A 26,634-nucleotide genomic window follows, 5' to 3' on the forward strand; every position below is an offset into this window, starting at 1 on the left:
AACATCAGATAAGTAAAACTTAGTGTGTTTTTTTTAAAAGATAAAATAAATAGAATTATCTTTGTTATTTCAATAACCACAGAAATATTTACAATGTAATTAGATCTATTCTTTTTCTGTTCAAATATTATTTTTAAGGGCTTCTTGGCATCGAAGAGCCTCTGTCTTTGAAAATCCTGACCCAGTGTCAGGAAGAGAACAGACCTAAGTCTCTTAATCTAATGGCTGTTAGCGGGGGTGACTACTTTAGCAATGCTCGGCTGAAAAATGAACTTTGCAATAAATGACCTTCAGAGAAGAAGACTATTCATGTTAATTAGTAGCTCTTTTCAAACAGGATTTATATATGCATTAGGCTATGTCATTTCAAACAATGCCATCATTGTAGTAAACATCAAGACAAGACTCAAGTACAGTTATGAAAATTTTAGAAAACTCTAGTTCGTTTTTCCCCCTAAGATTATGAGTTACGATTACTGATGTGTTGCACAATAGGATCTCTCCTAATGGCTTTTAGCTTTTGCCACTGCCAACTTTCATATTTTAAATCCATACAATTATGGACAATTTATAAGCATTATGAGGCTCTCTATCCTCCTCACCCCGGTTTTTGCACTGGTTCTTACTGATTCAAAGCAGCTTTGAACCTGGCAAATCAAATGCATTTTGCTTAAAACATAACATTTATTCTTACAGACCCCACTTTATTCTTATTACTACTTATTTCTTATTATACGTATTTAATTTAAGAATCCATATTCTCCATTTAAAGATCAGAATATTTTGAAGTACTAGAAAGTGATTATTTTGGTTAGTTCCCCTTGATTAACCACTCAAATGTGGATGTGTTCTTTCTGAAGTACATACATAGTAATAACTGAAAATGGCAAAAGGAGGCTACCAAAAGGAAAAAAATGAACAAAATAAATTGATGTAAAAATAACAGACATGATTTTTACACAGTTTATGTCAAAATGCATCTTAAAAGATAGTTACAGCATATCAAAAATTTGCTCTCTAGGGAGAGATAAACTTACTATACAAATCTGATTCAGAAATATTATTAGAAGATAGAGCAGGCAGAAAGGAATGGGCAAGCAAATTGCATCATTCTGACTCTACATGAATTTTGAGCTATATTTATTAACCATTTTTTAAAAAATACATCTAAGGAGTATCTTTGTTGCTGCTGACCATTCAAACGCAAACACAAAGTTGATTTTAAAAGCTAACCTGTCAGGCATTATACACAGGTGCTTCACTACCCAAAAACCATATAATAACCTAAATAATTAGAGAATTAATAATAAATGTTCTAGCATTCTATTTAATGAAGAAAGTAATTTAAGTCATAAAAATCTGTTTAATGAAGAAAGTGTTGCAAAACAATTAGCTAACAAAGGGGAAATTAATAAATAAGACCAGTGTATATTTTGTTTGGGAGCCTTGCAAGGTTCAGAAAAGGCAAACAATTCAGTCGAGCAAACAAACTGCAAGACTGGGCTCATCTTAAATATCTGGCACATGACAGTCTTCATTATTCATGACCTGGAAGGTCTGCCATACACCGTATCTGCTCTCTGGCCTGAACTGGACACCTAAGGGACTTTCAGAGATGGGGTGACAGGCAAATCTGTCTCTCCAGCAGTTGCCATGGGCTTGGGCAAGCAGGTCCCTGCTCAGCAGTCTGACTTTTGCGAGTCATCTTCACCAGGAGTCAAATGTCCTTCACACATTGTGCAGGGAGCCTAGTTGCCTACTTTCATATCCCAAACTCCTGCCTGCCGAAAAGCTTTGTGAGCACTCCTCCCCATGAGTACAGCCCCTTCTGGCCACTGCCAACTCCTTTCCCCTCTCAGATTTTGATTGTGTAACACTCAGCACGGACTGCAATGGTTCAGATATAGATGCTGTTTTATTTGTGTGGGGCATGCAGATTTTTTGGTTTTGGTTTTAATCTTTTGCCGTTTCAAAAAGAGACAGAAAGTAAAACCTGAGGCACCCTTGACTTGATCTTCCCTGCTTGGTTTTTGCGTGTGTGTACAGCATGATTGTATCTGTTCTTTAAAGAAATGAATAAGAAGAATGGACCAGATGTGGGATTCATTTTATTCATATTCAATCTGTGCAGAATTCAAAGAAATGGCTCCTTTATTTGCTCTCTTCTGGGAAAACATCTTGAGTTCATTTTGTTCTGCTCATAGACTTGTAGAAATAGATCTGGAAAGGTACTTCAAGAGCTCATCTTGTCCATCTTACTGCCTCAAGGCTGACTCACACCCAGTGCTCTCCAACAGCATGATAAATTCAAGTATAACAATAACCTTTTTTTCTTTACAAAAGCGCTGCAATAGAACATAAAAGGTTAAGAATAAGCCAGCAACATGTCATGACTCTGCCAGAGGATTTAACACTGTTCTCCAGACATCCATGGTTGCCGTCTGCTAAAGGACGTTGGCCCTGTAGCTGCTGCTATGCACTCAGAGCACTCCCAGCTCCAAGTTGGGAGGGCAGCTACCCTGGCTTCTGCAGGTTTACCCTGGCTTCAAACAAGGCAGCTCAGGTACCATGACCACCCCACTGCATCTGCTCGCCGGCTGCTCTACGGGCACTCCAGGTTCCTCCAAGACCTGCAGTACTGCACGGGGGCTAAGAAGGTGCAATAGTTTCATGTGCTCCTGAAGGCATGTATTGGAAGTTGCTCAGGACAAGACATTTTCAACAGGCTGTTTTCCAGAGCAGAAATTCAGGCTTATAGAAGCTATTCCAAGTCAGCTCCCAGGAAAAGAGGTACAAGTCATTGGTGGCCATCTGGCTCCACAGGTATAAAGGCCACTTAGGTATGACATAATGTTTTACAAGGAGAGCAGGCACACCAGAGAAGGTAAAATTGTTTCTGGTTCTAAATCAAATGAGCATATCATAGGCAGGACACCTAACTATGATGCTGCAGGGTCTGTACTTGGTCATGGAGTCCCACTTTATACCTATACATCAATATTATTTACCACCTCAGAGAACACATGGAGGATTAACTCGCCCAGAAAGCTCAACCAAATCTTTCACAACCATTTCACAGATGTTGTTTTTGATCTTGCTTCTTCCATCCCATCTCCTTCCCCTCCTCCTGCTCCCTTCTTCCGCACCCTCTTGCCACCCAATGCCTGTCTCCACACATACTCTGCCTGACCTACAGCTTGGTGTCCACACCATGGGCTTGCAATACTCCTTGTCTTGGGATGGAGAGGTATGAGGTGAGGAGAGACACTTGAACCGTGCGCTAGCTGCTATATCAACATCTGCCAGTCCCAACCCACCAAGACCCACAGGACAATTCTGCAGTGCTGCTGAGTTTTTGCTGCTTCTTGCCTTGACCCAGGGGGAGGTGTGGGGACCACATGTCCCAGGAGCAGAGGCACCATCTTGGCTTGGGAACACGGTGGTGAGGGTCTGTCTGTGGCTGGGAGGAAAGGGAGGAAAATGTGCAGATGGCTTAATCCCTCTCACAGCACTGTCTCTCCCACCCCCAGCCTGCAGGTTTGCAGCGCTGCCGGTTACAGGGAAAGCACTGCAAGGGGCTGCTGCCCAGCCTTGCCTTCCCTTCCCCCAGCTAGCCCTTCAGTGCTGGACTAGCTTACCCCGACCTTACCTTACCCTAAAGGGTAAGGACAAACCTTACCCTCTACCACCATTCTCTTCAGGGATGTTTACACTATGTCTATGCCCCAAATAAAACAGCACCTCATTTCAGGCTCAGGCACTGGCAAACAATCCTCGGCAGCTTTCAGCTGTTAGTACCCTTCCTGGCATGGCTGTGCTCTGGGCCAGCTAGCGTAGGTCCCAAAATAACCTGCTGGGCAGCAGCCAGGCAAGGAACGAGGAAGAAATGCTGACTCTGTAATAAAGAATGTGGGACTTGCATTCAGCCTAATCCAGTACTGGCACATCCCAGAGCAAAGCAGCCTGGAAATAGCAAGGGAAGCAGGGAGAAGGGCAAGAGGCACCTAGAGCCCCAAGGTGCAAGGAGGAAGGGCTGGAGCCACGCTGGGAGTGCTGACAGCCTTGACTGCATGAAGGAGGTTGGTTCCACACAGTAATTAGAGCTGAAAAAGAGAGAACAAGAGAAGTATAGATGATGGCAAAAGGAAGATGGTGGTGGAACAACACAATATTAAGACTCAGGCTCCCTGTGGTGATGCATCAGACCTGCTTGCTCTCAACTGTAGCTTTGCTTTTCTGTAGTAGGGGTTAGATTAGTTTAGTGCCTGTAATAATTTCTACAGTAAACCCACACACTGGGTGACTGGTGTTTTGCCTTTTTTGCAATTTGAAGTCTCAGACTGAGCTTCAGTAGTTGCTTACCATCATTTTGGATGTTCCCTCTGTCATCCCTGTACGAGGCAGTTGGCAAGAGACCCAAAAGCCATCCCTCGATCTGCTGGCTGGCTGGGAAGTAGTGATGTCTCACAGATAGGACATGCTGATAGCTTGCCTTCAGGCGTTGCTCAGGCAGAAAGCAAGGAAGGAGCTTTACTCCCAGGCACTGTTCCCAGTAGGCAGGTTGGATTCAACCACCCTGTTTGTAGAAAATCTAGGTGTGGACCCAAGTCATGATACTTCACTACAGTACGAGAGGATGGCCTCCCTGTCTAGCTTATTTCCAAGTTAGACACAGTCTTACATGCCAGATAAGGACCTATGTTTGTAGATCTGACAACTGCAGACTGAATTTCAATGGGACTTTTCCCTCTTCAGAGAGAACCAAAGACAGGCAGGAGTGATGTCCTTTGGAGAGGGTGAGGATGGGGGAGGCTAGAGCTGACAGCCAGAGTCTGGGTATTTATCCAACAGGTAGAAGGCTCATATACATTTTATCCAGCCTTTCAGATTTGAATCTAGGTGTTTATCAACTCAAGAGAATGTCCTACCACAGCTGGAAATCATTGACCGTGTGTTCTGCCATTGACTTCTTACAGCCAGGATTTTGTTCACGAAGAAATACTTTGGTCTGTGAGCGGTAGCATCAGATACCCTCTGAAACCAGAAACAGGCAGGTAGTGCTTGATGGGATAACAAGGTGGTACCAAAGTAACTCCTGCTTGTCCCTCTCTCAGCATACCTGCAGGGTGGAGACTTGCTCCAATTGTCTCTTTGCAAGTGATGAGATTATTGTGCATCATTGGGCCAGACCTAGATCTTGGGAAATCAGACAGAGAGCATCTTCAATTGGAGCCTTCCTCTTTTTACTCCAGGAAAACTAAACCAGCGCACATCTTCTCACGCTTCACTTCTCATGTTGGGTACACTGTCCACTGTAAGTAAAGGTGGCGTATTTGTTGTGATTATTTTTCTTTGCAGTATTTCAAAGTCTACTCATCCTGCCCAGTGCCTAGTAGACTACAATTTTTGATGCTCCAAATCCATTTTATAGTTACTGTTTTTAAACAAAACACATTTACCTTCTATTTCTAGAAGGCAGCAAGTTCATAAAAATATCTTTTAAGAACCTCTGGCACCATTTAGAAAACTGATTGCATTTATGATGAACTGAAGCATCACATTAGGTATGAAACAAAGTAAAAGCAGATGGTCCATACTCAGAGCGCAGACTTTGCCTTTCAGTAACATGAGTAAGGATACAAGAATTTCTCAACTAGATTTCTCCGCTTCGTAGAAGATCTGAGTGAGCTATTTGCTATTAAAATGCCTCTTCAGAAGAAATAATGTTTTCTAGTATTTATAAAATACATTTAGCTTCTGCAGTTGACATGAAACAAAACTATCTTACCAACTGCTGGCTGTTTAGCATGTAAATTAGCTGGTTTACTAGAATTGAATTTATATGCGAAACTTTATACAAAATCCTCTTGTTTCTCTAACCCACTAATAAGATCAGGAGAACAACACAAAACATAGATTAAGTCTGTCTTTCAGATATAGACTCAATCTTGTTGGCATAGGGTACAATAATATTCCTTCTAACAGAGTGAAAAGTCATGTGAAAAACGGAGAGCACTTTTTATGGAGCTTACCAGGGCTCTTCGTGTGTTCTCAGGCTATAATTTACCTTCAAACTTTTAAGCAATTATGTGTAAATTTGTGTTTTTATTGCACCAATAATTTACATATTAAGGTGAGCCCTTGCCTAACATGAATTCCTGTGGAAGCTATATATCATTTCTATTACAAGCCTGCTTGCGCACCGTACTTTGCTCATCCTCAGTAATATATGTATTTGTGAACTAAGAATTTCTTTAATGTTTTTATATTCAGTAAAAGAATGCACAGGGGTCAAAGCAGGATTGATTTGAAGGAGTTAGATTTTAAAATCCCTTTAAAAATCAGGACAAAGGATACCACACTATTAAAATAAAATGCTTAAAAATGAAAAGTATTATGCATGCCACACAGTAGAAGATCAGATTTTTATTAATGCAAGTTTTAAATGCTGATTAATCCTCTTGAGAATCAGTTTCCCAAAGCTTTGGCTTGCATTCAAGTCTTTTTCAAAGGGGCACATCACTTCCATTATTCTGAATATTAATTGAACAACATTATAACTAAGGATACAAAGCAAGATTTAAAACATGATTACAGCTGTCATTGCTTACATCTAAATAAGTCGTTGGAAATTGAAGCTCAGGAAAAAAAAATAATAAAAAAAACCTGCCGTAAACCTCTCTTGTCAGGATGGTGAAGCTGCTGCCTCCCGTGGGCCCCCCCTTCTCCCGGCCAGGATGGATCGTCTGTGTGTCGCGCGCTGACGGCTCGGCTGGCGGCTTGTGCTTAATGTATTCGCACAAACTCCCCCCCCCACCTTGCAAACTGTGGATGTGTTTTGTCTTGCAAAATAATAAACGTCCCAGAAAAACAGTCATTTTTAGATGTTAACGGGAAGAGGGATGATAATTGTTCAAAAGACTGAGCTGCCCGTATGCTTGCTTACTTCTGGAAAGGGTTTCTTTTATTTGTTTGGCATAAACCATTTTCTGATCCAGCTTCAGCACATGCATGCCTCTATATAAACACTCATGTGCTTAATGCTAAGCATGTGCTTAAATGCATTCCTGAACTGGGCCAAAAGGAACCTCCTTTGAAATTTTTGTCCATAGCTGCTGTTCTTGGAATGATGCCTTTTTTGGTGAAAACCGATGTGGGGTTACAGTAACCATCTAATTCTGATTAGACAAATGGCATTATGGAAGAAGTATTAAAAATTTATAGTCCTATTTACTAAGTTTATTTGTTGGCCGTAAAAAGCTAAATCTTACATAATATAAAAAGCATCCAGTCCTAATGATGAAAAAGATATAAAAAGATAATGGTGCAATCATAACATGTCTCTGAGAGTTTGTACATCTCAGTTGCAGTTTGGCACATCGCATAATTGTGTTGTGCCAAACTGGCACCAAACCACAATATGTTAGTGAAAAGGGCCCGCAGTTTAAGAGGAAAATCTAGAAGTGTTAACTATACACTGTCTAATTATACAACCTTACTGTCCCAGAATGTGATTTCTGAAACCATTTCTGACATATGGGAAGAGGGTAGAACAGCTGGTCATTAAGGTTTTCTCAAGACTATTTAGTAACACACTTGAATGTAATTAAAGTGCTACATTAAATACTGCACTTGTGTACAATGTATTTTTAATCTTTATAGCATGCTGTAAAAGTAAATAAATGCAAAGCATTAACATTTCTCCCCTTCATCTCCTAAACTGTTAAGTTATAACGACAGTCCCTATCTATGTTGTGTACATTACCTGTAGAATTCTCTGGTGCTTTGTGAGCATCCTGCACAGCAGGTAGGAAGCAAACCCAAGCTGAATTGTGCAAGAGGGATATAAGTTTACTTGATTTACTTTCATTTGCCCAAGTTAAGCCACGATGACTTACCTGGGTGTATTTCAACAGAAAATGTTGCAACAATCCTGGTTTATTTGAAGGTTTCCTTTGTAACCAGTCAAGGTGATGTAAAGCAACTTTGACCCATGCTGGATCTAACGCAAGAAGCAAAACTCTGTACACAAAATGCGCAAACATCTTTGTAGCAAACTTTGCTCTCAGGTGTGCCAGTGGGACTTCTGCCCTGAAATACAGAGTCAGACCTCATTTTCCATACAGATGCAGATTACAGATGGGTTAAATTATAGAGTTGCATTTATACCCCATAATCCTCAATGCGATAGAAGTACCTAGAGCATCAAGACAGTTAAACACTATGTAGGATCAGGGCCCAGTTATTTATGCTTTCCCTTCTTTCATTGTCTGTGACTGTCCACGACCTCTATTACCATTTCTACAGACAATAATCAGGGGATCTATATGAACCTAAGGCTGCTGTAAAGTTACTTGAATCAGCTAAAAGCTGTGGAACAACTTGTGTTCTGAAAAACTGCCTTGAGATTGGCGCCACCACTCCATTAATGATAGCCTGGGGATTCTGTGGTCCCAAAACTGTGGAGATGCTTTAGCATTGTGAAAAACATGTATTTTTGATACACTCTTTTGGTTTGATGCACAAAAGGATAAGAAAAAGAATATGTTTTCAAGTACTTATTTTGGCACAAAGTGTTTCTCAGTGTTAGGCTTGTGCTTTCTGATACTGGTGTTTTGCTTTACATTCTTTAAGAACACTTTAGCTTTGAAAAGAGAGGCCAGAAATTTATTGCAAAGTTGAAACTGTCCTTGACTTCTCCTAAATTCCAACAAATACACGTTTTAATTGGCTAGTCACTGAATATGATCAAGAACAGTTGTCAGTTCCTTCAGTTCCTTGGAAAAATTTTTTTTGTGTGTGTCAATTCAGCATTTTCTAAAAAATACTTTGTCCTGCACTATGGTGGTTTCCTTTGAGCATGAAGTATAGCTTTACACAGCATTTTCCAACATCAAATCAAAACGAAGGACAGAGAAGAAGCTTATAAGAAGACAGGTTTAACAAAGCACTCAGACTTGTAGCTTCTGAGGCAATAAACTGGCAGTCATCAGGAACACTACAATGAAAGCCATGGAAGTGAAAACATGTGTGTACTGTGCTCACAAGAGCTGTCTGGTGACAGTGATGAGTTCTTCCTGCACGTGTGGTGAAATCAAGCTTTATGTTACTTTTCAAAGGTAAGCATAAGTTTTTATTTTCTCTGAAATATAACGTTGGGGGTTGATTTTTGAATGGTCACTATTTGCAAATGAGCAAAGGAGTATGACATGTTGTTTTACGTTTTGCTGGGCATTTTCTAAAGCAGTCAGAATCCTTCTGTTCAAATAAATGACACTTTTCCTCTGCTAACGGTGCATTTGCAGCAATTTTTTTGAAAAAGGAGCAGTGGCACGAGTAGCCAATCATCCAGTCTTCCTGACTCTGTTCACGGATGGATTTTGCATCACGTTACACCCTACAGCTGGCATGTGCTATCAAAGTCAAGAAATGCCAACCAATGTAGAGAAAACCATGAAGGCAGAAGACACAACTCTCCTATGGCAAGTTAATTCATTTTCACAAGAGATGAGAATAACTATAGATCTCACCACATTCAGCGTTAATTGCAAAACTCATCTCTCTGACTTAACTTTGCCTCATTAATTTCTTCACACAGAGTTGCCAGGTACAACCACATCTAAGCACAAACAAAAACATGCTAATCAAGCTACTTTTCCTACAGGCTAAAAAAAGAAGGAAAAATGAAAGATACTGGCATATTTAGGTATTCGCAAGCTAGTCAGAGATCGTGCTGGTAGAGACTCTGCAAATATTGTGAGAAGCAAATATAACTTCTTCATAAAAACTTCTGCAAAACATACTGTCACTTCACTTTTTCAGAAGAGCAAATTACTTCAGGTTTATCCCAAAACCATTCGCTTTTAGTTTTCTACACCTAGAGACCAATATTAAGAAATAAGGTAGACATCATAACTTTCAAACTGTACCAGACAGCCTTAGATCCTTTCCAAAAGCACCCAAAGACGTGCAGCTGCTATTGACCTGGGCAGGGCGCGGATATTGCCAGAAAGGGTTTATTTCCCTTCTTCTCAAATAATTTTCATCTCAAAGAGGGATGTGGTGCATGCAGTGATTATGTAAGGAAGCTGTGGGGAAAAAATTTGTTCCTTGATAATTGTGTGCTACTGAGTGCAAAGGGAACTGAATGTCTCTGCAAGAGGAGAACATTTCCTGGGTGATACACTTGACTCTGTTCCCTTCTGAACCACAGGAACACGTTGTGTGGAGTCACACGAGAAGATGCAAATCAATTGTGAGCACAGTGTACACAACTTGCTCATTTAAGCAACAACAATATCCTTTTCCCCTTTTCTCCTTGTTTTCCCAACAGGACTGTTGATTTAACCCCGTATAGTCATATCATGAGCATTGAAACGTCCAAACATATCCATAATAATTACAGAGCAGTTTGTGTGCATCACAGAGGTCTCTTCACTAATTTGTCTGAAAAATGTCTGCATCTGCTGTGCGCAGACTTGAGCACTCGGCAGTCAGACCGCCATCTCGATTCCACTCAGCTGAACCCGAAATTAGATCTTAGAAAATAACCGTCTCTAGGACAATCAACCTCAGCCCAGGCATTTCTAGTGAATGGGCATTAATTGTCTTGCACAGAACATGAGCAACCCACCAGTATAGCGTTTAATTGTCAGAGCCTGACCAGAAGAGCTGTATGTAAAGCAAAGACGGGGGACCAGGGACGGGGCCCGGGCTCCCGCTCACCACCCTGCTGGCCTAGCCTGCCTTTCTCCTCTTGTGCCCTGGGCTGGCAGTGCCATCAGCCACTTCGCAAAGGTCATCTTTTTGGGGCTTTTTAGCCCTAAAGTTAGCCACGGCAGTGATTATTATTAGATTCTTGCAGTAGGTTTTGTTGGCTCATTTCTTGAGCTGAACCATTTGTTGAATGACACACACCAACCTGAATAATCCTTCACTCACCTGAATTACCTTGCATATTTTTCTTTTGTCTTAGAGAAGGAACTCCACATCAAATACTTTATCTTCTGCTGCTGTGTATTCTCCTGTCACCAAAGAAACAAGAGGTTTTGTTTCTTTGATTTAATTTATCACACTCCATTTCCCTTTCTAGTCACATTTTCTAATTATTTCAGCCTACTGACTCAGATATTAAATTGAGTCAAGACACATAATCTATTGAGTTAAATAATATCCACTCAAGAAGTCTGCAGTTTCCAGGTGAGACGTTCTGCTCTTAGAAAATATGCAACCCTCCTACTACCCTGAGTTGCAGCCAGGTACATGCAGCTCAGTCTCTATGAATCTCCTCCCCAGGATTTACTTGAGCAACAGTCTAGCGCAGCCTGACTTTGGCTGTCCACCGTGCTGCAGTAAGTGTGGTTAAATAAATTGAATACCCAGAATTTCCCTATAGCTCTCTACATTTACCGCTCAAGGGTAGAAAGAAATGTATACCTGAGACTGTGGAGACTAAACCACAAAGCTGAACTTCAGTCAGATGAAAAATATCTTTGACACCAATGGACACATACGAAAACCAGGCAGCTAGATGGGGGAGGATTTTTGTGTTTCAGTGGTGAGACTTATTTTTCATTAGTTTTTCTAAATTTGTTTCCGCAGTAGTGCAAGTTTGAAGGAAGAACCATTAAAACATTGCAAAGCAGGTAAAAGAAATTTTCATGAGGTTTAAAAGGAAAGGAAGCCTTCGGCAGTTTTCACCTCTAATGATGAGACCACTGCAGGACACAACTCGGGCAGAGGACACTAAGACCTTCGGCCCTGACCCTGCTAGCACTGCCTGCCACTGTCGGAGGGGCTCGATAGCTGCTTAAAGCCCCATTCACAAAACTCAAAATGCTCAAAGAAACAATCCCATAAATCATTTTCTCTCCCTTCAGAAACCTGAAAGATTTAAAAATTGATATCTCTTTAACTTCAATTACCAGTAATTTTTGAGGAAGATTTCTTTTTTTAACAAAAGAAAGAACTTTTGTGGGAAATGGGGCTTTTTAACCAAGAATTTTCTGAATTTCTTTAAAAAAAGCTTTTGAGAAATTAAAGTTAATTTCTCTTTCCTTCAGTTAAATGTAGCTTCCTGACCACTCCCAACTCCTACTGTAGGAAAATAATGCAAACTTTGTGCAGGTGACAGTGCACAGCCAGCACATGTGTCTACATAAGACCATACATGGTCAGTTTTGTAAAGTGCCGCCTGGTACTATTTACAACCGATCAGTCATGAGATAAGATAACATGCTTGCACTGGACAAAGTCTTGAGGTTACATGTTGCTGCTGTGCTTTCCACAGTTTGTCATTAACCAGCTATTGCAAGATGTTTTTTAAGTACCTTCATCCTGTCTCTAGCTCAGCACTGTCTCTCTGTCCCTTAATAACCAGGCTAAATCAGCAGGAATAATTAGGGAATCAGACACTACTTAGTGTCAGTACAGGCAACCAAATAACTTCTAATATCTCTTCCTATTCCATAGGGTCACCCCCGCTGTTGTGAAACTCAGTCTTTTCCTTACAGGATGACACAATATGCCAAGTCATAGTGATAAGATTTTTTAGGTGGTGTGATCCTTATATTTTGCAATTGGTGTCAGGCAGCACTACGTACAAAATGTATTTTCTCTCTCCTCTTTCTAGCAAATTGTCAGTCCTTCAGCACATACTGGCTCATTTTCTCCTAAAAACCCAAGGGAATGAAACACCCATGCCAGTTCTATATGATGTGAGCAGCTAGCCCACTAAGGATTTCTTGAAAAGGCAAGCACTAGGACTGTTTTCTGAATACTTCCTTAGCTAAAATTACCACAATTCATACTTGGGAACTCCCTAGAGAAAGACGTATTGTCGTGCTTGGATAGCAAAATACAGATATCGCACTTCACAGGAAATTAAAAAAAGGAGTATTCAAAGTTCATGTCCGCTAAATAATTTAAAACGCTGGTTTTGCATCAAAGGGCTTCCTAGAAAGATGCAATTATCTGCAAAGAAGAACCCTGTGATGTGTGTGTATCCACAGAGTTAGATTCTCACTCAAAGTCTTAGGTTCTCATAACAACACACGCACTAGACTTGAAGAACACATCTCTTAATATACTCTATTACCTCATTGTCATTTACTTGTTGGTAATGAATGCGTGTGTTAACAGAACAGCATGCTGATGCATTTTTTCTGCCATTGTATGTAACATATTTTCTAATTCTTCTGCTCTATTCAGCATTTGACCCTAACGATAGGGGATTATGGTATTAACTCTCTACACAGCACACATTCTTTACAGACTTTCACTAAATACTGTAAGCCTGCTGCAGAGCGGAATAAAAGTGAAAGCATACCGTCTGGTCTTAAGCTGTGCACACAGAGGGTCGTGATCCAATTGGAAGGGAAGCAGAATTTTAAAAAGAAAGAGGTTTGACAAAATTTTAATCCTTGTCATTTTCATTTCTCTTACCCTGTGGATTTGGGTGATTTTATTTACACTGTCAGCTTGAGCCTAGGGATTGAAAATCAGGCTTTTATGGAGATTATTAAAAGTACATACAGTACACTAAAGGCTGGACCACTGCTATATGCTACTAAAAATATGAATGTGGATGCTCAACATTACACATTTAAGGAAGTAAGTGCCATCCTCCCTGTAAGGCTGGACTTAGCAGTTAGGCTCATTGTGATTAGGCTGAAATGCATGTTTTAACAAGGGTATTTATGAGTAGTTTCAGAGTTCTGAAGGTGCACTGAAGAATCGAGTTGTAACTTCAGGTGCCTTCTAAAGGGACAAGGCAGCAACATTTTAGGAGCAGCTGTGAAAGCTGTTCGTATTGAAGGTGTACCTGAACATTGAAGAAGCTGCCCCTGAAAGAGCATTCTATAGCCAAGGAAGGGTAGCCTGAGGTCTAGCCGAGCCAGAGAGAAACAAATGTTTCATCATTGGTGACTTTCTCTTGAAAGTCATCTCCTGAGACTGGCCTCACTCCCACACGGAAGGAGAGCTGCTAGGTCAATGCCCAGGCAGGAATGAGATGGTCTGGGTCGGAGATGCAGCATGGATGTGCTAGGTAGGCTGTGCTGCAAGGGTGAGCTGGCCAGACAACCAAGGCCTCCTCAAGCCACACGGCCGCCCATTTGTGAGGATACCTCTGGCTCCAGATTTCCCATGGAGCACCCATGTGTTGGACCTCCTTGTACAACTGCCCATGTTGGGACCAGAGTAGGGTGACAGCAGGAGGAGATGAGCCACGCCACCTTCCCAGCACCCTAGACTGTTTTCTCATGCAGTGTAGGGATATGTTGCAGGAGTTTCTTCCATGCCTTTGGGAATTTTTGGCCTCAACCAAAGCAAACAAATGTCTGCCCCTGAGCAGGGCTCTTCTGACTCCCCTCATCCCGCAGGCATGATTTTGCTGTAGCAGCTAAAATATAGATCCGAACAGGCATAGAAATACAGGTAAACACAATGAGGTTTTGGGACCAGGATACGAAAAAATCTGGAAGCCCCCAAAAGGGCTAAACTTCTTAACTTCTCACCTGAGAAAATTAAGAAAGAGCCCTGCTGATGCAGCTGCAAGGTCGTGGGCTCGCTGCAACCCTGCATGGTGGAGAAGGAAGTCAACAGCCCCAGAAGACACTCGAAGACTGTCTGTGGAGGCCAGAATAAAGCCCCCTACTCTGACAGCAGCTTTCATGGCACGGCTGGAGGGAAGGAGCACATTAGAGATCCGAATTCACTTCTACCAGACACAAACTGTAGGCTCGTTTTGGCCCTGCCCTGTGGAAGCACACACCAGGTTTGGCAGTGGGGTAGATCCTGCATCCCCAAACTCAACCACACTTGGTAACCCTCTGATGATTTCAGCAGGACAGAATCATAGCTCTTAGTCCTGCAAACACACACACTGCCGCCCTCACTCCGTGGTCATAGACATAGTCATGTTAAAACTGCAAGATTGAGGCCATACTCAATAGAATTTCACATAGATCTTGTTAATAAGGTTATTAAAACAATCCTGCTTGGACTCTGGGAAAGAGGGAGATAGCTTTTCCAGGTTTTTTCCGCTCAGGGAATCAAAAACCTTATTTTTCCATCCAAGGAAACTGTTGCTTGAAATCAAGATACGTGACTCTCACTGTCCTTACAGCTCTGTAACCTTGGCTATCTGAGGCATGCAAAATAGGAGTTTATTGTGCTAAGGAATGAAATGGGCAGAAGCGCTTGCACAACTTGGCCATCTCACAATTGAAAATGGAGTTAAGCTGGCTCCACCTGACCAGAGTGCCAGCAGCACAGGGTTTTTGAGATGTGCTGCTTCCATACTTCCCTCAGCCAATTTTCAATGCACTTAGGGTGCCTCCTGATAACAGGGCCAGGAACAAACCCCACAGAGGACAATGGAAACTGTCCTTCAATATAAGTGGCAGGTGGATCAGGCCCACTTGGAAAAATTTGGCTGCTGTTCTGAGTGGTTCTCAGTATGCCAGGGTCCCACTAAGACATCCAAATTGGCATCCCATAAAAATCAAATTGGCATCTCATAAAAATCCAGGCTAAAAGTGACAGCCTTAGGTTGGAAGTCTCTGACTCGGGCCTCATCCTGCAGAAGTGTTCAGTGCCCTCAGCTCCCACTGACTTCACCATGAGCTGAGCAGGCTCAGCACTTCTCAGGATTGCTTGTGCTCTGCAGGATTGGACTTATTGTCCTTAATACTATCTCATTCTGGTTATTCCCTATTGCCCAAGGATAATCCTGTGGCATTATTCCCATTATGCCACTTGCCATTCCCATTATAGTCTTTAACAATGTTTTAAACCTATCTTTCATTTTTAATTTCCTTAGCAAAATATCTGTATTTTAGTAGTATGCATTTATGTAGTCTTCAAAAAATGTGCTTTTATTATACATATGGCATTATCATGTAGCTTCACTACTTTATGAGTCTGGTAGATGAAAACAACTCTGAATCAAGGGGAATCCATATGTCTAAATATTTTTAGCATGAACACTGTTACCTGTTTCTAGTCATAAAAGTATAATTAAACAGCACGTATTAAAACAGTACACCACAGGAATCATTGCAGCTTACTTGTCTGTTCCATGCAACGGGGGAATTTTTTACTATCTTTAGGCTGGAAAGGAAGGAAGAAGCCATCATAACTGTTTTATGTCTTTAGCATGTGCAAGTTACAAAGCAGAGTACTGGGATCTTATAGACCATTGTAGTTTGATTAATCTTTCTCCTTGATTAATTGCTAAGCTGCTGCACAATGGTAGCTCCAAAATAATTCAACGACAAGAGTTCTCCAGCAGCTCTGTTATGCTTTCTTGTGTCAGAGCCACCTGGTGCAGCAAGTGGCTCCACAGTGAGAGTTGTGTCAGAAAAAGAAGAGCTGGGCCCCTCCTGCCTGTCTATTTCCTAAATCCCCTCTTTGTCCCCTTCCCAAAGCACTGCCCCAGTTCCTTAGGTGGGAAGGAAGCTGGAGTCTTCTCCCGAGCATCGCTTTAGGGCTGGTGGTGATTTCCATCTGAGCCCCAAGCCAGCTGCAATACCTGACCTACATCACCCTCAAAAGTATTCCCCTGCAATACAGCTGCTTCCCTTCCTGGCCCAAATTCAGGACAGTTCAATTCTGATCTAGAGCAGACAAATTTTGGAAAGTCCAGATACCTGGTCCACAGGGCTGCTCAGCCTAATGTGAGGTGAGGTAGAGCTTCAGCCTGTTTTCTGGCTTCTGGCTCCAGAGGGATTGCTGTGTGCATGCTGCCCACAGGCTCCTACATCTGACTCAAGGCCATGAGGAACCCAGGGCACGAAGGGGCTCCTGCGTGACCAAGTTGGTTTTTCAATGAGTTTTAGTCATTGGCCAGTTTGATGCATCATGAAAGACCAATTATTTCAGATGAAATTAGAATTGACATTTGGAAGCACTTTTTTAAAAAAAAAATAAAATAAAAAGGAATGTAGAAAATAAGGCCAGAAAGGGTCAGCTGGGCCAGCAAGTGCAGACTTTCACAGATTATTAGACTGGACTAGAGTCCACAGGCATCGTGCCCAACATGTCCCCACACACCACTGGCCCCAGGATGCTCCCCAGCAGTCTGCAAGGAACTTTACACTTCATCATAAAGCAGCTGCAAACTTAATGAGCCCCAGGAAGCAAACAGGCAAGATCCAATGCACTGTCAATATCCCAAATCCCTGTAAGAGAAGGAAACTGTTAAGTGGAATCTCTGCAAATCCTAAGAAATTAAGACAGATGAAGACAATCCCATCTTCTGCAGTTGTTCCTGACAATCTGATCAACAAGGAAATTCCTTCCTTACCCCAAATCTGGTGATCACTTTAAACTTGAGCTTATGAGTGAAATACACATGGACAGTGGGGGCCCTAGCCCATATCCTGCTCTTTCATGGTTCAGAGGTGAAAAAGAGACCAACCTAGAAGTCTAGCAATGCATAAACGAAAAGTAAAAATGACCCTTACTGACCTCCGCAGATTGCAAACAAAAGTCCTGAAGCATGTGATTAATAGAATAAAGCAATGGTGCAAATAAACAACCAAGTCTCTTTTCAAACTCAGCTGCTGACACCTAAACATCAGATACCAACTGATCCACATCACAAGCCTCATTTTCTGTCCCTAAGAATTCTGCGATACAATAGTTTTCATTACCGTACTTAACAGTAGCCCAGAACAGTGAATTTTTCTGTTCCCGTTACCAGAATATTGCTTCTTGGATGGATGGATGGAAGGAAATCTCTCTCTAAATTTCCACTCTGAATGTATTAATAATTGGCATGCATCCACTTGATCTCATGCCAGTATTATTCTTTAACTAATTCTTTTTGTCTTTGAAGTTTACCTCCTAAATGTCTTTATAAAAAGTCATTATATCCCCCTTCCATCTTAGTTTTACTAGATTAAGCAACTCAAGTGTTCAGTATTTCCTCATAAAATAAACCAAAGTTTTAGTAGAGATTACTTTGAAAAGTTTCAACTAGTTAATGTCATCTTAAAATTATTTTTAGTTTCACATGTAATAAACATAATAATTTGAAACAAATACAGTTTTCTATTGATTTCAAAATACATTTTCCTCTCACGGCCACAAGAGAAGGTAGATTGGAAGTCTAGGAATTGATGGAGGAAATTATTTAGCCTACCTTCAAATAGAAACCACTAGAAAGTCAGAGTTACCAAACAGATATTTAGAAATGGAATTAAAGAAAATGAGAAAATAAAACCTCAGCAAAGCCAAAGAATTGAACCTGGATGTACTGGCAGTTTTGAGTCCCAAAGTTCTGAATGAAGCATGTGGAAGATTACAGGAGTATTGGAGGAGGATTTTTTTTTTTAACTCTTGCAATTTGGAGTATTTCTAAACCTCACATCTATTTCCTTCTTCTCAGTCCTAATTATCTTGTTTTAAAGTTCATGTTCCTTGAGTGTTTTTCCATTTTCATTTGAGAATTCAGCATCCTCTGCTGATGTTTATACCTCAAACAGATTTGATTCAGGTTCTAGGGGATACAACCACTCATCTTTTCTTGTATTTTTAGCCCTTATTCTTCAATCCTTTCCTCCTCTTTCCATCTCCTCTCTGTTCAGGGCTTAAATTCTTATAACCTATACTCCTTTCTAAAGTCATCTGTATGGATAAAATTACTTACATATTTTCCCAGTATTTTTTGCTTCTATCCAGGTTCTTCTTACTAGTAATAGGGAAGTCATTCTAGTGCTCTTCCCCATTCCCTGCTCTTTCCATCTGGTCACCACACGGCTTTTACATCTCCAAGTGCTGGAATGTGAAGAATGGACTAAAACAAAATAATGAGTCCATTACATGTCCTATCTCCTCCTCATAACTTTCAAAGCCAGATGAGACCATTATCACCTGCTCTGATCTCCAGCCCGACACAGAACTTCCTGGGAGAGATTCCTTACTTCAGGATAGGAAACAGCAGCCCTGGCCCAGTGTAATGATGGACCCAAGAAATAAGAAAGAGCAATCATGTTTCATGTACTCTTGCACGAGACTTTTGATTACTTCTTGCAGAAAATAGATTAACATAAATTTCAGGACAAGAGAATTCCACACATATTCTCATTGCTCCTAAAAGTTAATTTCATACCAGCATTTTAAAAAAAAAAAAAAGGCATTCTGGAGAAAACTATTATTAATATTATTGCCAAAATTGCATGCTTAAAATAGTACAACTTGTCTTTCACTCTAAGATTTGACAACAAGAGCATAATTATATCTCAACCCCATAAAGTCACAGTAACTGACATTTGCTGTCCTCTGAGGACAGCACAGCACTGCCTGCTCCCTTGGGGGAGAAGTGACTGTCCTGTTGAAAATGACACATTCAGGGTGCAATACAGTATTCAGTAGAAGCTTAAATGTAACTCCTACTAAAGGAAATGGACCTTATCAGTCCTCCTAACTGCCTTTGGGAATTCCTTCATCAGCCTCAAAGGGACAACACCAGAGGTAGAAACTACCACCTACTGTAAGTACAAAACTGCACCCTGAAGCACCTGACACGTTACTTGTCAAAACCTTCTCATTCAGGTATCAGCCTGTTATGTCTCAGCTTTTTCTACAGTGTTTTGGTGCAGCTGTGGGGGCACAGAATACATTTTTCCCAGACCAGGTCCTTTTCTTGCGCCTGCTCTCAGGTCCCCAAGGAGCTGCTCTGCCCCTGTGTGCCTGGGCATGAGCGTCCCTGCGGCTTTGTGAGGCAGCCGGGGGAAGGAGCAGCTGGATCCACCAGCAGCCATGCAGGCGTGCAAATCAAGCAAGTGTTTGGTCCGGAGGCCATTCACAGCCCCATCCTCCCAGCAGCAGTTGGCTCGCTCCTGGTGGAGATAGAACATATGCTCCACTCCATACATCCTATCCTGTGATTTTATTACCCCAATTCACTCTGCCTATAGTGGCAAGTACAGGTCCTCAAATAGGCATTCTTTACCTCTTTTTTGTGATACTGAGCCCACAAAAAACGTTCAGAAAAGTTGAGCATCTGGACTGCTTTAAACCTCTGCCAGAGAGCATGTAGTGTACCAGCCAGAGAAGGGGAGAGCTCTGAGCTAGCCAATGGCTACAATATTGCAAGGATTATCTCTGGAGAAATAAAAAGTACTCTCCAGATGCTCTGTCATGGAGAAGTAGAAGAGTATGGAAAATACAGGAGAGCCTTGTACCAAGGGGTCAGGGAACACGGAAATAGACAGCCCCATAAGGTCTCAGACAACACCCACATGTCCGTCATCTGTGGGTGGCACTCCCCAGTCCTTGCACATGCCTAGAGTATTGGTCTGGCCACAGCAAAATGCACATTTCTGCTGAAAGAAAACTGACAATGATGGGACTAACTCTTGCCTTGCCACACAGAAAATGCTTGAACAAAGGCCTCTCCTTCACTGCTTCAGACACACAGACATTCCGGCGAGGTATGGGTGAAGAGCACCTATGTGTCTCTGGGCAGCACCAGTATTCTTCAGGAACTGGGTTTCAGTATTAGTTAATTATTTTTGAACACCATAAGCATGCAGGATGGTTCCCATCCAATAGGATGGGACTAGAGCTGCTGCAGCCATCCTACCATGGTATCCATGCCGAAGAGCCATGATCCTCCTAGAGCACGGGCTGGATGGGGCCAGTATTGCAGGTCCACACTTCTATTTCCTCTGCGCAGAAAGCCCTACAGGAGCAACTCAAGGAGACTTCACTACCTTCTCTCTGTGGGGAGCGAGCAGGTTGGCTTGGAAACACGTGCTTGCTATCAGTGGCAATTTATCTTGCTTTCTCTCCCCAAGCTGGGTTTGCAGGACAAGTGTCCTGACCTCAGCCCCAGTAAGTATCTCCCTTTATACATGCATGTGCGTAACCTGCCATACTTTTGCAGATCTCCTTGCTCAGGCCCAATCTCTGTTCTGCAAGTTGGCATGACGGCAGCATACCAAGTAGGAGGTTTTGGCTTGTGTGTAGAATTTGGAGAGCGGTTTTGTAGTAAGTTGCTATACTTTTTGGCTTGCAAGCCCTGGGAGCATATGGCCCATTGCTTGCAAAATGCTGATATTTTAAAATTGGGGGAGGAATAGAGCATGGCACATTTATTTTACTTCTTCAGTGCCACTATTTTTGCCAAAACCTTCCCTGCCACACCATCCTGGATCATGCTGTTCTATCCAGCTTTAAAGTGAACCCTTCACTAACTAAATGTATGGTGTAAGATAACCCCCTAACAGGCCTGAGAAAAATAGCCTTCCTCTACTCAATCTCCTATATGAAACGCTGTCAATTAATAGCTAAAGTGAGTGAGCAGCCAATGCAGGACTACTTCTGCTCACTCCTGAACTCTTTGCAGCTGGCCTTGCTCATACTTTCAACAAACATCTCTTCTTTTCCAAGCAATCAAAACTTTATGGACTGTTATTTCCTTCCTCTCGACTTCCCAAGAGCTAACTCCAGCACACTTGAGATGCTGCAGACTTATCACTTCCACCTTGAACTAGTGGTTGACCTGAAGAGAGAGATGCCAGGAAATTAAATAGAGTCCTTAAGTACAGACAGAAGAACAGTGTTAATCCAAGCACAGCTCTGCTAAACTGCTACTGTAGCTGTCAAAATACAACTGATTTTATTTTTTTTTCCATCTTCCCCAAACCATTTAATAATGTTGAAAAGGACAACATTTTGCTTTTGGAAAAAGTTAATAAACCATTAGATAAATGTGATCTGCAAGATAATAAATTACTTGGATTTTCAAAATGCTTTTGGTAAGATCCCTCATAAAAAACTATTAAGGGAAATAAATATTCACAGGGCTAGGGATGAAGTATTTCTTAATGACTAGAAATGGTTAAGTGATAGAAAACAAAGGGTCTTAATAAAAAGCTTCCTCTGAGAATGGAGAGAGGTTAATGGCAGGGTACCACTATCATCTGTGCTGGGACCAATTTTATTGACTATGCATGTGAATGACTCAAAGACAACAACGTAGAGGGATTGGGGATACTTCAGTAACACCATCATATTTTTCTGGGCCTGGCTCTGTAATCTTTACTCACACAAATAAAACCACTGAATCTAGGTGGGCTGTGCCTGAAAGTTAGTTGCATAATCCCCCCAGTGTTTGCAGGGATTGACTTTTGGTTAATAATATTTAGTAGAGTGTGAACAACTCCAGGTTTACTTGAGCAGTGCATACTATCAAAACTCTCTCAATCTTTCCATATACACAGTCACCCACCTGTGGGCTCTTTTAGGAAGAGAAAATGAGGATTCACAGAAGGTAAATCATGATGGGCCCAGTTTCATCTACCTTAATTACTCGGAACAGTTGTTTAACATGCAAAGACCTGTTTATTTCAGCGGATTATGTAAGGGTGCAAGAATGAAAGAGTCAAGAATGAAAGAGTCATCACTTATTGTGTGTCACCTTGCAGAGCAGAAGTTAAAAGCTGAAAAATAGGGTGACTATACTGAAAAACAGAATGTATGAAACCAGAGCATGCTGTAATGCATCATATAAAAAAAAAGTCCTTCCTCTATTTCTTTTTGTTTCAGTTCCCTGAAACAAAACTGTGAGATATCTTATGTTGAAAATGTCCAGAAAAATAACTCAACATTCAGAGATAATAATGACACATGACCTCTTATCTTTGTGGAATAATCTCCCTGTCATAGTGGCAGAAGCATTATCCTTCTAGAAGAACTAGCAAGAACTTGACTGAGGAATTCAACATGATGGACAGGGTAACCCATTCAATGAACAGTTAGCATATGCCATATCCTGCAGGAATGCAGCCCTTCTATTATCTGATGGCTCTTGCTGCAGCAGAAATTCACCAAATCACAGATGTCTTGGATGGTCTGGGGCAGGGGAGGAAAGATGTTTTTTTCATTAAGCAAATGAGGATGAGTATATTTCCATAACCCGATTTGCAGGTGGGCTGCACCTAGTATATTCAGGGATGAGCCTGGGGAATCGGAACTGGTGAACTGAATCCCTTCCTGCCCATGCTGCTAATTCATCGGGTGGCCTTCAACAGGTCACTTCAGCACTCCCAGCCTCCACATCCTAACACACTCACCAAACTGTTATGAGGCCTGATTAATTATTTTATTGTCATGGCTCATTAACCAGACCTGGGGATTCTTGAATGAAGAGTACTAGAAAAGTTCAAACTATTGTGTTATTTTCAAGTATAAAATACTAATGACTTCAGCAGCTTTTCACTGCTCACTGGGCAGCCAGTGAGTGGCTGGAATTGACAGCTTCTGGCTGCCTTATAACCACTCATGTATCCATGGAAATGGATGACAGATCTGCAGAAACAACAAGAAAGTTTTAAAAATATGACTTTGCTCCATCATAGCAAAAATTAATCACACTAGAAGATGTAAATTTCAAGAAAGGAATTCAAAGCACTTTCCATCATTTGCTTCCTTTCCATACAACTCCTGTGAGCAAAGCAGAGCAGGGAGAAGACTTTGCAGCCTCACCATGACAAGCAGGCAGGCCTGGGGAGGAGGAAATCAGCAGCTGCTCAGTAGCACGGCACTGCAGTATGAGACAGGAAGTGAAGATAACGATGCCCAATTGAAACCATCGCCTCAATGGAATTATCTGGTGTGGAATTTGGCCCAGGCAGCGCACTTCGCACCCCTGCTCTTTGTAAAAGCCTTACTGCTGGTGCTTTTCTGATCCATTTTCTAACATCAGGAAAGAAAAGTGAGGTTTTAAACCGGCAGAAGCTGCAGATGCACAACCAAGTAGCTTTGGCCACATAGCCAAGTGTTGGATTTCAAACTCCAGGCCTAAAAATCATGCCCTAATTTCTTTTTGACTATGTAGATATAGTGTTTGTGGAGAAAGTGGGACCGAGAAACTTCAAAATGAGAATCATTCAATTTATCCCTGGCATTAGGCTACACTGATTCTTCAGCCTCCATCCCCTTTATGCACTGTTACTGACCAACTGTGGAAATAAAAGAATAATTAAGTTTCCGTGCTCTTCACCACCTTCCCCAGTGCTATACTTCCTATAAACCCTTCACAGTGCAGGGCTGTGCAAAAGATACCATCTTGTGTGCATCTTGTAGTATAATTGAATCAAGGTTGTTTAGCACTAATAAGGTATCTCTGGAGCCCAGATGTTTGATTCACACAGTGATATACAGGAGAAGGGCAGCCCATGTTTGCACAACAGCAGACACTATCAGCCTTGGCCAGCACACGGAAAGCCTAAGGGTGTTGCAGGTGCAGCTGCTACTGACCCAGGAGCTACAAGGGATCAAACAGCTTCCCTTCATTATTACACCTCATCCACCAACACCCCTTCCTCGGCCTCGACTCTCTATATACCACCAGCCTCTTTCATGATTTCCTTTGTAGTTTTTCTTTACTAGTGCTGCTTTGTTCAGTTTCTATCACCCTCCTGTTTCTTCTCCTGGCCAAAAAATTGCTAACCCTTCCTTTTCATTTATTTACTTCTCTGTGTGGTCACAGGCAATAAAGATTAGGCCCTAAAGGTCATTACACCTTCAATCCACAGAGGGGTTAAATTAATTTTCCCTGCACATTGAAAACTCGCTACTTTTTATTCATGCAATGCAAACTAGACACTTAACTCAGAGAAGATCCTAAAGCTGCATCTAAGCTGAAGAACCCAGAATTTTCTTTCCTTCAGGTCTTGGTTACCTTCCCAGGGTGCACCCAGGTCTCTGCAGAAAAGGAGAGGGAGTCTGAGTGCCCAGCGCTCCCTGAACAATGAGGGACTGTGACCCTGCATCCTGCCATGGCCTGGGCCCATCAGCTGACCCCCTGAGCAGGGGAAAGAACAGGGGTATCAGAGGAGTGCTCTAAGCATGCATTACAGTAACAACTAAAGGTAGGATATCCACAGCACCTGATTTTGATGAGCAAATCCTTTGGACTTCCAAACTTTCCTTCCCTGTAGCCTTTGATCCTGTTCCTGTGAGCATCTTAATGCTGGTGGGTAGCACTGAGACCTCAGTGGGGCTACTCCCATGGACAAAAATGTGCTTCAGACTGTATTTGCCTACTTAGTAAAAGACTGGGAGTTCTCGTGTTGGAAAGCTGTCACTCATTATGTAGGTGGGAGTTAAGTTCTCAATTGTCACCTTCAGCTTCCTAACACAATAGTTCAGTTACAATACTCTGGCTCCTTTTCACATGTATCTTTGCATTTCAGAGACAATTGTTAAAAATACATTTTGCCTGCTGGACTACCAGTGTGATGAAAGAAAAAACAAAACCAGTTTGCTACATCAGTTCTAACTAACACTATACACGTGATGGATCACTACTGGAAAATCTAAAACTTAGATAAAAATCACTATGCTTTTTTTAACACTTGAAATGAGCCATGTTGTAAAGGAAACCTGCAATAATGAGATAATGTGAATTAAAAATAAATATTTCTCATGTTTTCAAGCAAGCACAGCAGCATGAAAGCACAAGGTGAAACAGGTATTTAGGTCCTGTTATTTGAAGGTTAGTATTTTCTTGTTCTTAATCTGTGGTTTATTTGGAGGAATACTAGACCTTTTTGTAATATATTAACTTTAGACATAGTATATTTACATCCAGAATCCTTAATATCATAAAATAACAGGATACTGGTTGTTACATAAAATAAAATTCAGTGTTGATAGCTATTTTACAAAATACCAAGCAGCCACCAAAGAAGCAGACTGGTTTCCAACATATATCAAGAGAAACAAGATTCATACTTTAACAAGGAATTTTTAAGTGTTGATGTCTAATACTAGTTAATAAGATCAAGTGTAAGGGGATCAGAGATACAATTGTTTCTAAGGCTAAAAATCATCCTAGATATGCCAGACAATGAGAGGAAAAGTGACTTACTAACATTCGTGCTTGATGCTCTCTTCCTTTTCCTCCTCCAGCTGAAGCTTGGGACAGCTGTTTGTCTCTAAATGCTAGAATACAAGGACACAAAAAGGTCACAGGAAAACATCTCCTGTGCAAACTAGAAATAGGACTGTCCTTTTCCAGTTAAAAAATATTTATGTGAATGTCAGTCTTATGAAGGAGACAGGACTAACTGAAGTGGAAAGAGGAGTCTTCTCCTCAGGCACAAATTAGGTGGTAACTTCTTGCCAAGGTGACACTAGCACTGGCTGAGATGAAGCATCCTATTCTATGCTGGTGCCCTTGTCCACTCTTAGAACTGTCCCTTGCCAGGGAACTGCAACTCACATATTATGGAGATGTGCCCTTTGGGAAATATTTCCTATCAGCTACCACTAACCTGAGTTGCATTTTAGTATATGGCCCATTCACAGTGTTGTAGAATTGCTGAGGTGGGAAGGGAACTCTTGACATGACCTAGTCCAACCCCTTGCTCAAAGCATGGTCAGCTAGAGCAGGTTGCCCAGGACCATGTCCAATAGGGTTTTGAATCGGTCTACAGACACTCCAAAACCTTGCTGGGCAACCTGTGCCAGTGTTTCACAACCTTCACAGTAAACAAGTTTTTGTCTTATGTTTGAATCGTATTCCTTGCATTTCAGTGTGTGCCCATTGCATCTTCTCCTGTCACTGGCCACCACTCAGAAGCATCTGTCTCCATCTTCTCTATTCCCCTCCAT

At 41.6% G+C, this 26,634-nt stretch overlaps 1 long non-coding RNA gene across 2 annotated transcripts in view; it reads right to left on the minus strand.

Moving 5' to 3' along the window:
* Positions 1-2,095: 2,095 nt before the first annotated feature.
* The window catches only part of LOC114016588 (uncharacterized), a 67,471-nt gene continuing 42,932 nt past the window's right edge, over positions 2,096-26,634 (minus strand). Inside the window, exons 4-7 of one of the 2 annotated variants that reach the window (XR_008734892.1) lie at positions 10,942-11,024; positions 7,899-8,091; positions 5,120-5,312; positions 2,096-5,034 (exon numbers count right to left, since the gene is read on the minus strand). This is a non-coding gene — a long non-coding RNA (uncharacterized LOC114016588). Of the gene's footprint in view, positions 5,313-7,898; positions 8,092-10,941; positions 11,025-26,634 lie in introns of both variants that reach the window. The other variant, XR_008734891.1, reaches the window with a different exon arrangement.

Source organism: Falco cherrug, chromosome 13 (assembly GCF_023634085.1).
Source record: "Falco cherrug isolate bFalChe1 chromosome 13, bFalChe1.pri, whole genome shotgun sequence".
NCBI lineage: Eukaryota > Metazoa > Chordata > Aves > Falconiformes > Falconidae > Falco > Falco cherrug.